This window comes from Aquarana catesbeiana, linkage group LG03 (assembly GCF_042186555.1).
Source record: "Aquarana catesbeiana isolate 2022-GZ linkage group LG03, ASM4218655v1, whole genome shotgun sequence".
Lineage (NCBI taxonomy): Eukaryota > Metazoa > Chordata > Amphibia > Anura > Ranidae > Aquarana > Aquarana catesbeiana.
Window position 1 is genome coordinate 467,658,657 of NC_133326.1, and position 18,848 is coordinate 467,677,504.

The 18,848-nt window shown below is 45.6% G+C and overlaps 1 protein-coding gene across 2 annotated transcripts in view; it reads left to right on the forward strand.

Annotated features, from left to right (window-relative positions):
- Window positions 1-11,568: 11,568 nt before the first annotated feature.
- The window catches only part of LOC141132463 (securin-like), a 30,438-nt gene continuing 23,158 nt past the window's right edge, over window positions 11,569-18,848 (forward strand). For both annotated transcript variants that reach the window (XM_073620858.1, XM_073620859.1), the window contains exon 1: window positions 11,569-11,700. The gene's annotated coding sequence lies outside the window, so the exon portion shown is untranslated. The remainder of the gene's footprint in view (window positions 11,701-18,848) is intronic.

An 18,848-nucleotide genomic window follows, 5' to 3' on the forward strand; every position in this document is an offset into this window, starting at 1 on the left:
ATGCGAAAAGAGCGGATATTCAAAAATTGGTTGAGATCTGTGAGATCTAAAATGGGTCTGACATCCCTGCTTGGTTTTGGTACCGTAAAAAGATTTAAATAAAAGTCTGTACCCTACAGATATTGAGGAAACCACCCATTTGTCTTGCACTGTTCCTTCCAGACCCTTGAGAACTGCAGAAGTCTTCCCCCCACTCAAGCGAGCAGGGGCACCCCTTCTTAAGGAGGTTTTAGTATTTTGCTTAGCGGGTTTCCTCCCCCAGGGCCTCTTTTGACCCTGGGGTCGGCCCTGAGGTTTACCTCTTGAATTTGATGGTGGAAGCCATGGTGACTGCAAAGGCACTGGAGAAGAAGCCTGTTTAAAAGAAAAATGCTTAAACTTCTTCTTAACTGGTAAAAGGGAATTTTTCCATTAGAAATTCTTTGGATGTATTTATCCAGAAAATCTCCAAACAACCGTTCATCACGAAATGGAAAACTAGCCAAGAGCTTTTTGCATGGTGCTGCGGCTGACCAATTTTTCAACTATAGAACTCTACGCACATGTACCAGCCCGAGCATAAGCCGTGAGGCTTGGAGAATAGAATCTTTCATAGCGTCTACTGTAAAACATAACGCCTCTGATATCCCGGCCAAATCTTGGGCCTCCTAATCAGGAATAATCTTGAACACCTCTTTAAACTGGTCTTTTAAGGACTGACATACCCCGATCGCTGCCAGCGCAGGCTGAACCACTGAACCTGCCAGAGAAAACTGTTTATCTGGGTGCTCCCACTCAGAATACATGAGCTTTTTCAGTAATGAATGGATAGGAAAAGTATGAATAGGCTGGGGAGGCTTTAGTGAACCCAAACAAGAAGTGGGCTCATCCACTGACTCCGCTACTGGCAGCAAAAATGTAAAGCGGACCAATTCAGTGAGAGATTGGCCAGCCATATCACTTTCAGGGGAGGATGCCATCTTTTTTTTAGATGGTTTTAGGCTTCCTAGTGGCTGTAGAAGTCTTTCTAGAGGTGTTTGAGGTGTTTTTACCCCCCCTTCTGACCATAGCCCGATGCACAAAGCAGAGGTACTACCAGAAGGAATGCACCCACTGCTTGAGCAATACTCCAGCCCTGCTGCTGCTATTAATGCTCAGCCTGATGCAATAGTAAATGTGTCAAAAGTAATGCCTGTGTCACCAAACCTCTTTCATGCCCCTCTTGTCCCTCCGTCAGCTTGCAACAGTAAAAATGGTGCTTTAAAAACACACATTTCCGCGCTGGACACCAACGCCGCGCTAAGCTCCGCCCCTCTCGCCTTTGGCCCCCCTCTATTTTAAAAAAAAGAGCTTTCTTGCATGAGCGTGGGCCTCTGATCCTATGGGATCACTCTGAGAGGGGAAAAAAAATGTCGAGAGCCTGGAAGCCACCGAGTAGAGCGGCGTGCCGATCGTTTATTTTTTTTCTTTTAGTTTTTCTCCTGACGCTCTTCCTCGTGAAAAGGGGAAGAATACAGCACAGGTGGGGGGTGTCTGGTGAAGAGGAAAAACCCTCCCAGACTTACCGGAGGTCTGCTTCTAGGTATGTGCTCCATACAGCCCCCAGTGGTGACACATAGGCATGACAACATTTACTAATTTAAAGGAGACATTCATCAGAAAATTCAAACATTTCTTAGAAAACTCCACTTACCTTTCCCGCTGCAGGGTTTTTGGTGATAAAACCAACAGACCCAATCTTCACCCTTCACGGTGGGTTCCTTTAATAAACCTTCAGGAGCTGGGGACCCTCAGGGAACCCACACTCCTGGGCCTGTAATAGCACCTCAGCCCGTAAAACTTCATGGCCTTAATACCAAAAGTACTGGATCCTGGGGTCCACCTCTAAAAAGAGAAGCGTTTACAGGCAAAACCTCGTTTCTTCGGACACGAGGTCCAGGTACCATTCAATTCCATAAAAGACACTTTGACTGGATCCAGCTGCATAGCTAGCCCTTGTAAGGATTGCTCCAGTGGAGCTCAGCACAGCACATCTTCACTCGTGACCAACACCTTAGACCCTGGCGAAAAAACTGAGGTACTTCCAGTAGTGGGAAGGGTTATATAGGGAGTGGACTTCTTGTCTTGGGGTGTGCCAGTGTCCATCACCTGAAGGTGGCCTATAACCCACATAGTAACTACTATGGCTCTGTGTCTCGTGATGTGCAATAAGAAATATATATATATAATTATATCTTTTCATGTGAAAACACTGAAGAAATTACACTTTGCTACAATGTAAAGTAGTGACTTACAGCTTGTATAACAGTGTAAAGTAGTGTCTAAACCCCTGACAACAAAAGTGAGTACATCCCTAAGTGAAAATGTCCAAATTGGGCCCAAAGTGTCAATATTTTGTGTGGCCATCATCATTTTCCAGGACTGCCTTAACCTTCTTGGGCATGGAGTTCACCAGAGCTTCACAGGTTGCCACTCTTCCATTCCTCCATGACGACATCACAGAGCTGGTGGATGTTAGAGACCTTGCGCTCCTCCACCTTCCGTTTGAGGATGCCCCACAGATGCTCAATAGTGTTTAGGTCTGGAGACATGCTTGACCAGTCCATCACCTTTACCCTTCTTTAGCAAGGCAGTGGTCGTCTTGGAGGTGTGTTTGGGGTCATTATCATGTTGGAATACTGCCCTGTGGCCCAGTCTCCAAAGGGGATCATGCTCAGCTTCAGTATTTCACAGCACATGTTGGCATTCATGGTTCCCTCAAATGAACTGTAGCACCCCAGTGCCGGAAACACTCATGTAGCCCCAGACCATGACATTCCCACCACCATGCTTGACTGTAGGCAAGACACACTTGCTCCTAGCTTGGTTGCTGCCTCAGACGCTTGACACCATCTGAACCAAATAAGTTTATCTTGGTCTCATCAGACCACAGGACATGGTTCCAGTAATCCATGTCCTTAGTCTGCTTGTCTTCAGAAAACTGTTTTTCTGGCTTTCTTGTGCATTATCTTTACAAGAAACTTCCTTCTGGGACAACAGCCACGCAGACCAATTTGATGCAGTGTGTGGCGTATGGTCTGAGCATTGACAGGCTGACCCCCCACTCCTTCAATCTCTGTAGCAATACTGGCAGCACTCATACATCTATTTCCCAAAGACAACCTCTAGATATGACGCTGAGCATGTGCACTCAACTTCTTTGGTAGACCATGGTGAGGCCTGTCCTGAGTGGAACCTGTACAGTTAAACCGCTGTATGGTCCTGGCCATCATGCTTAGCTCAGTTTCAGGGTCTTGGCAATCTTCTTCTAGCCTAGGCCATCTTTATGTAGAGCAACAATTCTTTTTTTCAGATCCACAGAGAGTTCATTGCCATGAGGTGCCATGTTGATCTTCCAGTGACCAGTATGAGAGAGTGAGAGCGATAACATCAAATACCTGCTCCCCATTCACACCTGAGACCTTGTAACACTAACCAGTCACATGACACCAGGGAGGGAAAATGGCTAATTGAGCCCAATTTGGACATTTTCACTTAGGGGTGTACTCACTTTTGTTGCCAGCGGTTTAGACATTAATGGCTGTGTGTCGAGTTATTTTGAGAGGACAGCAAATTTACACTGTTATACAAGCTGTACACTCACTACTTTACATTGTAGCAAAGTGTAATTTCTTCAGTGTTGTCACATGAAAATATTTACAAAAATATGAGGGGTGTACTCAGTTTTGTGAGATGCTATAAATAAATTATATATATATATATATATATATATATATATATATATATATAATATTCCAGTGTGGTTGTACAGTGAGTCTGACTAGTGCAGATCAGATTGGGGTTCTCAGTCACCCTGTGTCACCCAGGAGATTCCAGAGCTCTCCAAGGTAAGCTACGTTCCACAAGCCCCTGCCCAATGCTTACCTTCCACTTTGACCTCTAGATATAAAATGAGGTCAAATGCACTTTAATTAGCCCACCCACTGGGCTGATGTGGGGAAATTTAAACTTAACTTCACTCCACCTCATACATTGCTCAGGTTGATGGAAGGCATATAAAAGACAAAAAAAGAGGACTAATAGTGCTCTCTGTATACTTTTGAGAAGAAAAAGATGAAAACACTTACAGAATAAAAAGCACTTCATGTGCAATGTACAGCATTTCACAATAAGAATGTCAGAATCCTTCCATGAAAGGAATAAAGAAAAGAAGGCGCACCAGCCTTGTGCATTATCCTTTGATAAATTTATTAAAATAACAAATTAAAAACTACTCACAAGCATGTGAAAGAAAACCGCAATGTAAAAGCCTTCGAATGGTGGCAATTGGTCTGATTACAACAGGTGATAAGGGAGAGGACATGAGGACCACTGCTGGCTGACACGTTTCGAAGGGATACCTTCTTCCTCAGAACCTTCCATGAACTGATCTCACCACTCAGCAGTAAACAAAATGGTCACGGGATGATGTCATGAACTAAGCTCCGCCCCTATGCGCTTTACAACCGGACTTCATCGGGGCAGAGAGTGTATGTGTAAAGTTATCGTGTCTTCTTAAAGTAGAAGTATAGCAGAATATTTTTTTGTTTAGCTCTTGCAATACAAAATTCCATTTACATTCCCTGTTTTACATCTTTTTTTTTTTTTTTGCTTAGCATTTTTTTTTCGTGACCAGCGTTTGTGGCATAAACAGAAGTGTTAGTGTCCTTGCTGACTAAATTATTTGAAATCTTGCTTCATTTTCTAATATAAAACACAAAAATTCACCTAAGTGGACAAATATCCTTGCACCTGCCCTGATTATAATAAACCTTTTGAATGCTATTTTGAAGAACCCATGTGTGCTGGCGACATATCTCTTAATCTGTGCTTTATTCCAATTTCCAGCTGATGGTTGCTGTAGCATCCATTTACCTTGCAGCCATTTCCAGGAATATGTGCATTGGGAATATATCTCTGGATTAATATCATCCATCCTACCCACCCTATGTCACCCTACAATACTGACTGTGCACCCTCAGGTGTAAACCCATATCCATTCTCTCAGCATCTTCGTGTAACCCAGCAATACTGACAGTGCATCCAGGTGTCACCCACCTCCTCTCATCCAGCACCTCCATGCTGCAATACTGACAGTGTTTTTTTTTTTTTTTTTACCTTTCCTCACCCTGCATCCACATGTTACTTTACATTATACACAGTGCATGCAAATGTCACCTGTCTACCCCTCCACCCTGCAGCCCATCCTAACCCTGCAATGCTGATCATTCACCCAAGTGTAATCCATCTCCCCCGCCCTGCACCCCAATGTAACACTGTAACACAGACAGTGCACCATACCCCTAAGACCCTACACCCCAGTGCTACCCTGCAATGTTAACAGTGCACCCAAGTGTCCCATCACTTTGCAATAGTAACATGCACCAAAATGTCACTCCTGTACTCCCATATCATACCACAGTACTGACAGTGCACCCAAATGTCACCCATCTACCCCACCATGCACCTCCAAGTCACTATCAGAGAAGTACTTACCGAGGCCGAAATGCCGAGAGTGGTTCACACTTGCGACTAAGCGCAGTCCGCCCCCTGGAGATGAGACAGGGAGTGGATACACGAAGAGGCACAGGCTACCTCAGGGAGCAGGAGGTGGCTGACGTGAAGTCCTTAGTAGATGGAGGCAGCTGTGCAGCAACTGGCAGGTGGATGATTTGCTGAAGCAGGTACAAGAGAAAGTCCAGAACCAGGCTGAGGGTCAAACACACACAGGATAAGTATAATCACAGCAGGCTGAGGTATGTGGCAGTAACACATGGATAGTCCAGGATACAGGCAGAGGTTCAAGGGCAAGGAGACAGCAGGCAAATCTGGGTCACAGGCAGAGGTCAAACACTGGAGAAGAGCTGAAGTCCGTGTTACAAGCCAAGGGTCAGGTTCAGGAGACAAGCAGAATAGTCAAGGTCGGGTAATCAGGTCACAACAACAGGAAGCAGAGATATCACAGGAAGCTGAAGACAAACCAGCAATTGATCTGTGTGCCAGAGTCCCTTTTATAGGCCAGCCCAAGGATCACGTAGGGCGTGCGCTACTGCACATGAGCGTGCGCCAGATTGCTGGCCCGCGAATGCGCATGCGCCAGAGTGCCATTCCGCCGCGCATGCGCGCAGGAACACGGTTTTGACGGCTGGGGGCCATATTCTCCTGACAGTCACCCTGCAATAATGACAGCGTAAATATCACCCTGCACCCTAACATCACCTTCCAATGGTGACAGTACAACAAAATGTCACCCATCTCCCTGAATCCCCATTTCACCTGTAAATAGTGACAGTTCATGCAAATGTCACCTTCCCTCCTCCGACACCCTCTTGTCACCTTCAGTACTGACAGTACATCCAAGTGTCACCCATCTCCCAGCCCCCTCATGTCACCTTAAGTACTGACAGTACATCAACGTGTCACCCATCTTTAATCACCCTGCACCCTCATGTCACCTTCAGTACTAACAGTACATCCAAGTGTCACCCATCTCCTTGCACCCTTATGTCACCTTCAGTACTGACAGTACATCCAAGTGTCACCTATTTCTTGCACTCTTATGTCACCATCAGTACTGACATTACATCCAAGTGTCACCCATATGTCACCTTCAGTACTGACAGCACATCCAAGTGTCACCCATCTCCCATCACCCTGCACTCTCATGTCACCTTCAGTACTGACAGTACATCGAAGTGTCACCCATCTCCCATCACCCTTATATCACCTTCAGTACTGACAGTACATCCAAGTGTCCCCCATCTCCCATCTCCTAGCACCCTCATGTTACCTTCAGTACTGACAGTACATCCAAGTGTCACCGGTCTCCCTGCACCCTCATGTCACCTTTAGTACTGACAGTACATCCAAGTGTCACCCATCTCCCATCACCCTGCACCCTCATGTCACCTTCAGTACTGACAGCACATCCAAGTGTCACCCATCTCTCATCACCCTACACCCTCATGTCACCTTCAGTACTGACAGTACATCCAAGTGTCACCCATCTCCCATCACCCTGCACCCTCATGTCACCTTCAGTACTGACAGCACATCCAAGTGTCACCCATCTCTCATCACCCTACACCCTCATGTCACCTTCAGTACTGACAGTACATCCAAGTGCCACCCATCTCCTATCACCCTGCACCTCATGTCACCTTCAGTACATCCAAGTGTCACCCATTTCCTATCACCCTGAACCTCATGTCACCTTCAATACTGACAGTACACCCATCTCCCAACACCATCATGTCACCTTCTGTACTGGAAATAGGATTAACTCTGCGCTTAGGGCTAATAGGTAGGTTTGCAACCTCCCCTAATGGCACCCCCCACAAGCTAAGGGGGTGTCTCAAAGTGATCAGATAAAAGATAAGGGCAGAGTGGTGCTCCCTATAATGATGGAAAACTGAATTTCTACAAGAATGTTTTATGCTACACTCAAGTGTAGATGTGCTCCAACCACCTAAATAAAAATAAAATTAAACAAAAATAAAATGTGGGATGTACGTTTGTGTCACTAAGTGTGTATATCCATTAACACAACAAGAAGTGACGTATATATATGTAGACCTTAAAAATACCGTATTTATCGGCGTATAACACACACCGGCGTATAACACGCACCCCTATTTAGGAGGGAAGTTGAAGGGAAAAAAACTTACATTTAAATGCCCTTCATTGCAGCCTTGTCAGTGCAGCCATGTCAGTGCAGCCTTGTCAGTGCAGCCTTGTCAGTGCAGCCTTGTCAGTGCAGCCTTGTCAGTGCAGCCTTCCCCAGTGCAGCCTTGTCAGTGCAGCCTTCCCCAGTGCAGCCTTGTCAGTGCAGCCTTGTCAGTGCAGCCTTCCCCAGTGCAGCCTTGTCAGTGCAGCCTTGTCAGTGCAGCCTTGTCAGTGCAGCCTTCCCCAGTGCAGCCTTGTCAGTGCAGCCTTGTCAGTGCAGCCTTCCCCAGTGCAGCTTTCCCCAGTGCAGCCTTCCCCAGTGCAGCCTTGCCCCAGTGCAGCCTTCCCCAGTGCAGCCTGGGATCCCCTGTCCCTGCTTCCAGGGCTTCAAAATCGCGGTCCGCGATTTGAAAATGGCGCCGCCGGCACCGAAGTACACAGAGCCGGTCCTCGGCTCTCGTTTACTTTCTTCGGCTCCACTCGTAGTCCCGAGCGGAGCTATCCGAGTAGGTTCGGATAGCTCCGCTCGGGACTACGAGTGGAGCCGAAAGTAAACGAGAGCCGCCGGAAAGAGCCGAGGACCGGCACTGTGTACTTCGGCTCCGGCGGCGCCATTTTCAAATCGCGGTCCGCGATTTTGAAAATGTGACAGCTCGGGATCGGCGGGGATCGGCGTATAACACGCACCTGCGACTTTCCCCTGATTTTAAGGGGAAAAAAGTGCGTGTTATACGCCGATAAATACGGTAGATGTGCCTCACCTATTGTAGACAGGGTGTATAATGCGTATGTCACTATGTAGAAAATACAATAGCGAAGCATCTAGTGCAAACACATCAATCAGAACAAACCCTACAGTAGTGCACCAACACCAGAAAATGGAGACTCCCCCACAGGGATTTCCAACTGACAATAAGGTGATAACCAGCAAAAAATATATATACAAATGATAAATGTCCAAATCACATAAAGGAGAAAATGCTACACCTGTGGTCAAAAGTTAGAAATATCCAGGGAGCGAACGGCTCACAGCGTGCGCCTCACCTGCGCTCCGAGCTCCCTGTCAGTGTGCTGGGTGTGCGTAAGTGCGTAGCTCCGCCTTATGTCACAGTGACATACAGTGACATACGCATTATACACCCTGTCTACAATAGGTGAAGCACATCTATTTTTAAGATCTACATATATACGTCACTTCTTGTTGTGTTAATGGATATACACACTTAGTGACACAAACGTACATCCCACATTTTATTTTTATTTAGGTGGTTGGAGCACATCTACACTTGAGTGTAGCATAAAACATTCTTGTAGAAACTCAGTTTTCCGTCCATTATAGGGAGCGCCACTCTCCCCTTACCTTTTATCTGATCACCTTCAGTATTGAAAGTACATTCAAGTGTCACCCATCTCCTATCACCCTGCACCTCATGTCACCTTCAGTGCTGACAGTACATCCAAGTGTCACCCATCTCCCATCACCCTGCATCTCATGTCATCTTCAGTACTGACAGTACATCCAAGTGTCACCCATCTGCCATCACCCTCATGTCACCTTCAGTACTGACAGTACATCCAAGTGTCACCCATCTCCCTCATGTCACCTTCAGTACTGACAGTACATCCAAGTGTCACCCATCTCCCATCACCCTCATGTCACCTTCAGTACTGACAGTACATCCAAGTGTCACCCATCTCCCTCATGTCACCTTCAGTACTGACAGTACATCCAAGTGTCACCCATATGCCATCACCCTCATGTCGCCTTCAGTACTGACAGTACATCCATGTGTCACCCATCTCCCATATGTCACCTTCAGTATTGACAGTACATCCAAGTGTCACCCATCTCCCTCATGTCACCTTCAGTACTGACAGTACATCCAAGTGTCACCCATCTCCTATTACCTCATGTCACCTTCAGTACTGACAGTACATCCAAGTGTCACCCATCTCCTATTACCTCATGTCACCTTCATTACTGACAGCACATCCAAGTGTCACCCATCTCCTATCACCCTCATGTCACCTTCAGTACTGACAGCACATCCAAGTGTCACCCATCTCCTATCACCCTCATGTTACCTTCAGTACTGACAGCACATCCAAGTGTCACCCATCTCCTATCACCCTCATTTTACCTTCAGTACTGACAGTACATCCAAGTGTCACCCATCTCCTATCACCTCATGTCACCTTCAGTACTGACAGTACATCCAAGTGTCACCCATCTCCTCTCAGCTCATGTCACCTTCAGTACTGATAGTACATCCAAGTGTCACCCATCTCCTATTCCCTCATGTCACCTTCAGTACTAACAGTACATCCAAGTGTCACCCATCTCCTATCACCCTCATGTCACCTTCAGTACTGACAGTACATTCAAGTGTCAACCATCTCCTATCACCCTCATGTCACCTTCAGTACTGACAGTACATTCAAGTGTCACCCATCGCCTATCACCCTCATGTCACCTTCAGTACTGACAGCACATCCAAGTGTCACCCATCGCCTATCACCCTCATGTTACCTTCAGTACTGACAGTACATCTAAGTGTCACCCATCTCCTATCACCTCATGTCACCTTCAGTACTGACAGTACATCCAAGTGTCACCCATCTCCCATCACCCTCGTGTCACCTTCAGTACTGACAGTACATCCAAGTGTCACCCATCTCCCTCATGTCACCTTCAGTACTGACAGTACATCCAAGTGTCACCCATCTCCCATCACCCTCATGTCACCTTCAGTACTGACAGTACATCCAAGTGTCACCCATCTCCCTCATGTCACCTTCAGTACTGACAGTACATCCAAGTGTCACCCATATGCCATCACCCTCATGTCGCCTTCAGTACTGACAGTACATCCATGTGTCACCCATCTCCCATATGTCACCTTCAGTATTGACAGTACATCCAAGTGTCACCCATCTCCCTCATGTCACCTTCAGTACTGACCGTACATCCAAGTGTCACCCATCTCCTATCACCCTCATGTCACCTTCAGTACTGACAGTACATCCAAGTGTCACCCATCTCCTATCACCCTCATGTCACCTTCAGTACTGACAGTACATCCAAGTGTCACCCATCTACCATCACCCTCATGTCACCTTCAGTACTGACAGTACATCCAAGTGTCACCCATCTACCATCACCCTCATGTCACCTTCAGTACTGACAGTACATCCAAGTGTCACCCATTTCCTCTCACCCTCATGTCACCTTCAGTACTGACAGTACATCCAAGTGTCACCCATCTCCTATCACCCCCATGTCACCTTCAGTACTGACAGTACACCCAAGTGTCACCCATCTCTCATCACCCTGCACCTCATGTCACCTTCAGTACTGACAGTACACCCAAATGTCACCCATCTCCTATCACCCTGCAACCTCATGTCACCTTCAGTACTGACAGTACATCCAAATGTCACCCATCTCCTATCACCCTCATGTCACCTTCAGTACTGACAGTACATCCAAGTGTCACCCATCTCCTATCACCCTCATGTCACCTTCAGTACATCCAAGTGTCACCCATCTCCTATCACCTACAATGATAACAGTACATCCAAGGCTCACCATAGACCCCACCCACCTACCTTGTTACCCGCCCTTTAATAATAATAACAAACACAGACACGTGTGTCAGATGCACTTCCTTCTCACCCAATTAAACCCCAATGTAGAATAGCAGTGAGGTAGTGACTACGCTCTACCATCCTCCCCAATATAACTCCATAGTGGGATCTCACAGCACAGCACAGCTGCACATATAAACACAGACACGCGGCATCACCGTGAGTCAGAGGCGGCTAAGACACACTTAGTTTTCATCCAATAAAAACAAGCCGACACAGCAGGACTCGGCCAATCAAGGAAAAGCAGCCTCTGCTTTCAGCCAATGAGCGAGCAGCTTTTGATTTAAGAGCTGCCGGGTTGGCGGTTGTAACAGTAATCCTTGTGTAACCAGTGATTTCAGAGGAGGTGCAGCGTGCTGAGTCTTGCAGGTAAGTGAGAGGGTGGGATGTGGCGGTACTGTAAGGATCATTCGGGGGGTTTGTACCGGAGCGGTGCGTGGAGGAGATGAGGGGTCCGAGCTGTACTGGGGGCGGATGGATAGTGAGTGCAGCGCCACCTTGTGTTGGGTGTAATTTGGTCCTCCTTACTCCTCTATTAGGGTTTCCCTCGGATTATTCCCCTTATTGTAGGGGTGAAGGGTCAGAGGTTAGAACTTGTGCTTAGTTCTGATATGATTAGTAAGTTCTATGTATGCTCATGTTCGAGGCTCTTCGCCCTCTATAAAGCCTCATACACACGTCTACCTCCTTCCTGCACAGAACACATTTCAGCTTTCGGTGTTCACTTTGATTTATTAATCATACTACAATGTACCAAAAAAAAAAATTGTGCTTTCTTTTTTTTGGGTAGTATTTGGCACTAGAAAATTTTTTTTTTTTTTTTTTTTTTTTTTTTTTTTTTAAAAAAAAAAAAAAAAAAAAAAAAAAAATATGAATCCCTAGGTTACACAGCATGAAGATGCTTTCAATTACATCCCAAAACATTCTGCTCCTCCTGAGTATAGTGATTCCACAGCCTGGCCACATAGAGGGCCAACATCCATCCAAGTACAGGCATTCCCCAAGTTACAAACATCAGACTTTCATACATAAGAATCATACTTCCCAATGGAGGGAGATGGAAGTGAGAGGAAATCTATCCCTGGGAAGGTAAGTTCACTCCTGTAAGTTATATGGGAACAAGGTGTCCCCACTGATGCTTTATCACCAATTCTTGCTTCCAGAACAACCTAAAATCTTCCGAACAGGGGCACAGACAGCAACACTAACATTACAGCGTTAATGCTTTCCTATGCTATCCAACAATGTAAAAAAAAGCTGGATTTATTTCTCAAAAAAAAAGTACCTGTTCCAGCCTGCATAGAGATTAACTCCTTGCCCCCATACCCCCCCCCCCCCCCCCCCCCATGCTGCAGGCATCATCCTGGTACACTTTTTTTTTTTTTTTTTTTTTTTTTTTTTTTTTTTTGTGGGCATTCCAGGGATAACAGGCGCTCGGTTGTTATCCCCGAGGAGTGGGAGGGGACCCCCCGTTTCCGCAGCTCTGGCGGCGCTCTCTTCTCACCAGGAGACTCGCTCTGGCGGCTAGAGACACTGGCATGAAGCCGGAAACTGCTTAGTTCCAGTCTTCTCTGTAAATATGGAAGTGACGTCAGAATGTCACTTCCAGTTTACTTGGCTGCTAATGGCGCCGGTTTTTTAAAAATGTACAGTATAGGGAGTACCATAGTTTGTCACCATTCCACGAGTGTGCGCAATTTTAAAGTGTGACATGTTTGTTATCTATTTACTTGGTGTAACATCATCTTTCACGTTATACAAAAAAAATTGAGCTAACTTTACTGTTTTTTGCTTTTTATTCATGAAAGTGTCTTTTTCCTCAAAGTTGTGTTTAACCACTTGCCGCCTGCCCTATTGCAAAATGACGGCGGCAAAGTGGTTTGAAAAACCTGACTGGATGTCATATGACGTCCGCAGGATTCACTGCTATTGCGCGCGCCCCCAGAGGCGCGCACCACGGCAATCAGGGATGACGCTTGTCCCTCAGACACAGTGCATCCCCGATCAGGGTAAACGGCCAATGAAGTTGGCTGTTTACCATGTGATCGACTGTGTCCAATAACAGCCGGTCACATGTCATAACAAATCGGGCGCGCGCACAATGCGTGTCACCGGGGGCACGCAGCGCGCCGATCGGAGATGCTGAGTGTCCCTTGGACACAGTCACATCCCGATCAGGGTAAACAGCCAATGAAATGGCTGTTTACCTGTGTGATCGGCTGTCCAATCACAGCTGGTCACAAGTATAAACATAGTAGCGGTTTCTAGGGATCTTTCCTTCTCTCTCCTCACACACCGATCGTGAGAGGAGAGATCCGATCAGTGAGTGAAACACATTTTTTTTATAACACTTGTCTACACAACATGCACCCCCCCCACCAATAAAGAGGACCTGTCACAGCCCGCCATCAGCACAGCCACCATCTGGATCTGACAGCCCATCTGTCACACAGGCCGCCATCAGTACCGCTACTAGTACCACCATTGTTATCATCTACATCTGACAGCCCATCTGTCATTGCCCATCTGTCACGCAGGCCCGCCATCCCTACCGTCGCACAGTCCCGCCATAAGTACCATCACACAGGTCATCATTAACCTGTCAGTTACACAGGCCCACCATCAGTGAGCTGTCAATAGCACCACCAGTTCCGTCACACAGGCCCGCCAAAAGTACCACCATGTCCCAAAGAGGTTACACAGTTGAGGCATATAACATCCTCCCCATGCGGGGAGCTCTCATTATCTGATTCTGGTTTGGAATATGAGCCAGTGGAGGGTAGTGGATTGGAGTCCGAGTCAGCAGAGGAAACCTCCCCTCCTAAAAGAGTAAGGAGATCAGGACCAAGATCAGAACACCTGCCTACCACCAGCAGCGCCAGACCCCAGGAAGAGGAGCCCAGTACCAGTACTGGAATTGCACACCCAACCCAAAGAATCCAGGCCCAGTCCTACCTTCCCGATGCCCTGGCAAACCCCTTATGGTTTCCTGCCAATTCAGGATCCGCTACAATCCCCCCTTTCACTGCACAGCCAGGTGTGCAGCCCAACACTTCGAATTTTTCATATTTGGACTATTTCTATTTGTTTTTCCTGGAAGATTTGTTGCAGTACATGGTGGACCAAACAAATCTCTATGCAGAGCAATTTATTGCTGCCAACCCCAGTTTGTCCTACTCCCGTCTGTTCCATTGGCGACGTCTCTCACTAGACTAATTCAAATTGTTCTTGGGCCTTACTTTTAATATGGGGCTTACAAAGAAAAACGAACTGCATGCCTACTGGTCCATCCACCACATGCCCCTATATTCTTCTGTTATGTCCAGGACACAGTACGATATAATGCGTTTCCTACATTTCAATGATAATTCGCAGTGCCCTCCCCAAGATCATCCCAACCACAACAAATTATATAAGCTTTTGCCCCTAATAAATTCTTTTACCAAGTGATTTTCTGGAGTCTCTATCCCTGACCAAAATATTTGTGTAGACTAATCCCTTATCCACTTTACTGGCCGGCTGAATTATGTGACCGAGCCACTGGATACGTGTACTCATTTCGTATTTATGAGGGCAAAGACTCCCAGCTCCAGCCCGGTGAGTGCTCCACATATGTAGGAACCAGTGGTAAAATTGTGTGGGACCTTGCATACCCCCTGTTCAAAAAAGGTTACTACACCAGCCTGCCCCTTTTCCGTCACCTGTGTTGTGAAAAAACCCTGGCCTGCGGAACCTTCCGAAAAAATAGGAAGGGCTTCCCACAGAACTTGCTTTCCAAACGGCTACAAAAGGGGGAAGCCGCATTCATGAGGTGTTGGCCATAAAGTGGTGGGACAAGAAGGATGTTCTCATGATGACTACCATTCACAATGACACCTTGGAGGTTCAGAGAAGATGTGGCCCCGTAGTAAAGCCTGTTTGTGTCTATGACTACAATCTGTATATGGGGGGGGGGGGGGGGTGGATTTAAATGATCAGATGCTGCAACCATATTTGTCAACCCACAAGTCTAATTATTGGTATAAAAAAGTTGCGTTTCATATGGCCATGTTAAATTCATTTGTCTGCTATCAAAAATCACCTGAAAACCAACCCATCACCTACCTCAAATATATTGAAAATATTATCCCTGCCCTTATTTACCAGCAAGGACCCGCCCCAGGAAGCATTCGCTCTGATAGTGAGTCGACTTCATGAGCAACATTTTCCCTATAACATTCCCCCTGCAGAATCCGGAAGAAGATGCCAAAAGAAATGTTGTGTATGCTCAAGTAGAGGAGCCAGAAGAGATACAAGTTGTTGTTGTCCCCGATGTCCCTCCCAGCCTGGCCTGTGTATTGGTGATTGCTTCAAAAATTATCAGATATTAGTTCCCCTTATTAGTAACAGAATGCCATTTCCCCATTTCAATTACCTGTGTGCATCATTAGCCTGCCACCATGTTTCTACCTTCCATGTTAACTGACCCTGGCCTGTTTACCGACAATGTCTTTGCCTGCCATTTTAACCACATTTCTGACTACCACGTGCACCGACCTCGGCCTGTTAAATCGACCATGTGTTTGCCTGCCACTTGGATTGATCTTTTGCCCTTCTACTTCAGTACACAGGGGTCTCGCATGTGAGGGGCTTCAGAATAGCGTTCTGAGTAGAGAAAATCAGTTTTTGGTTTTGTGTTCCCAGAACAGGGTCTGGTTGCCCGGAGGCTTCAAAGATTTGGTTGGGAGAAGCCTCTACCCCTAGCCCTAAACTTGATGGTCCTTCCTGCTGCCTGGACCAATACATTGTCTGTGCTGACCATATCGCTGCCTGTAATGACCCAGGACTTTATGGACTGTTTATTTCTGCTGCCTGGACCAATACTTTGGCTGTGTTGACCATATCTCGGGCTGCTGCCTCTACTGACTATAGACAGTATTTCTGCCTGGACATCTCTGCCTGCTACCTGGACCAATGCTTTGGCTGTGCTGACAGTATCTTTGCCTGAACTAACTATGGACAGTATTGCTGCCTGGATGATTGCTTTTGTTGTCCCTGACCACATCCCTACCTGGACCGATGCTCTCCTCTGTGGGCCACTACACTACTAAAACCACAGGAAATCTTTTGTTTGGTATTTACATGTTGTGTGTTAGAAACATGAAGGGCCTTCAAAAATATGATCGGTAGTCATGAAATTATATGTGTAATTTATGCTCCTAGAACGACTGGTGCTATTTGGATGTTGGGCTTCTGTATGTGGCCAGGCTGTGTAAAAGTCTCACATGTGATATCGCCATACTCAGAAGGAGTAGTATGTATTTTTGGGTGTGGTTGCAAGTACGCGCATGCTTTGTTCAAGAAATAAATGTCAATACACTAAGTTTGTGTTTAAAAAAAGTGTTAATTTTCCCAAGAATTGTGGGGAAAAAACTTCAAAAAACTCACCATGCCTCTTATTAAATACCTTGGACTGTCTACTTTCCAAAAAGGGGTCATTTGGGGGGTATTTGTACTTTCCTTGATAGTGTCTCAGGAAATGAGATAGGCCTTTAGTACATCAGATGTGATCAATTCTCAGTGATTTGCACCCTAACTTGTAGACTCTATAACTTTCACACAACCCAAATTAGTGGATATTATTTAGTCTATTTTTTTACCAAAGATATGTAGCAGTATAAATTTTTGGCCCAAATTTATGAAGAAAAATTACTTATTTGCAAAATTTTACAATAGAAACTAAGGCCCCTTTCACACATGCGGACCGTATGTCCGTATTTCATCCATCCGTTTTCGGATGAAATACGGACATGCATCCCTATGGGATAGCGGATGTACATCCGCTAACACCCGATGTTGTCCGGCTCCACTCTCATCCGATTCTGCGGACGGAAGAAAATCCTATTTTTCTATCCGTCTGCAGAGCGGATCGGATGAACACGGACAGGCGGTCCGTGTTCCTCCGATTCCCCCATAGGGGAGAGCAGAGATCTGACAGGGCGGTCCCTGCACAGTGTGCGGGTCCCGCCCTGTCATCTGCCGGCTCAGCTGGGGAAAGCGGAGCAATCCCCGCTGAGCAGCGGATAAACACGGGGCGGATCAACACGGATCTGTCCCGTGTGAAAGGGGCCTTAGTGTGGTTTTTTCTTTTGTAAGAGTAAATGAGTAAATACAACCAAAAGAAAGCTCTAATTGTGAGGGGAGGGAAAAAAATAAACATTTTGTTTGGTTACAGTGTAGCATGACAGAGTAATTGTCATTCAAAGTGTGAGAGTACTGAAAGCTGAAAATTGGTCTGGGCGGGAAGGTATTGAAGTGGTTAAAAGACCACTGCACAAATACCATGTGACCTAAAATATTGCAACAATTGCCATTTTAATCTCTAGATTCTCTGCTAAAAAATATACATGGTGTTTGGGGGTTATAAGTAATTTTCTAGCAAAAAAATACAGATGTTAACTTGTAAGCACCAAATGTCAGAAATGGGCTTAGTTATGAAAGGGTTAAACTTAAGAACAAACCTACAGACAGAACCTCTTGTTTGTAACCCAGGAACTGCCTGTAGCTCCTTCAGGTCTCCTAGGGACATAAATTACACCTGACTACCTATCACTTTTTTTTTTTTTTTTTTTTTTTTTTTTTTTGTGGCCCGGAGCACCAGGACAGTGAAAGTACCTACAAAATGATCCCATTTTGGAAAACGCCCCAATGTATTTTCTAGGGCTGAAACAACTAATCGATTGATCGACAACTAATCGATTATGAAAATAATCGATTACTATTTTCATAATCGATTAATCGGCCAGTAACATAATGGGGTTAAAAAAATTAAATTGAGCCTTTTATAGTACAAAAAAGAGCAAATAATCGCTACTGTAAATGTTACTATCACCGTTCTACAGTAAAAAAAATGAACCCCTTACAATAGAGATTATTTGCTTTTTTTGTACTATAAAGGGCTAATTTTAGGTTTTTTTTTTTTTTAACCCCATTATGTTACTAAACGTCTTAGACCTGGTTCACATCTATGTGTTTTTTGGTGCTTTTTGCAGAAACGGACTGCAGTTCATTTACATGGTTTCCTATGGGACACATTCACATCTATGCTTTTTTCCAGCCGCTGCGTATTTGGAAAGGGTCAGGGACTTTTTTTTATGCAAAACTGTGCTTTTTTGGTTCAATACACTTCAATGGAAAAGCTGCAGAAAAGCATGTAATGCGTTTTTGTAGCAATTTGTGTTTTTTAATCTGCCCAACAACAAATTGGCCATAAAATGCAAAAAAAATGCAAATTGCAGCAAAATCACGTGAGCAAAAATCAAAATGCACAGCAAAAAGCACTACAGAAACATATCAAAAGCAAACTGCATAGGTGTGTACCGAGCCTTATGCTGGCCACAGGGATCAATTTTCAGACAAGAATATTCAGACGAAAAATCTTTGTACATTTGCTGAATGAAAGAATGTTTGAAATTTTTACTTGTTTTTAACATTGTTTTTAAAATGAACGAAAACCACCTACACCGTCTGAAAATTCC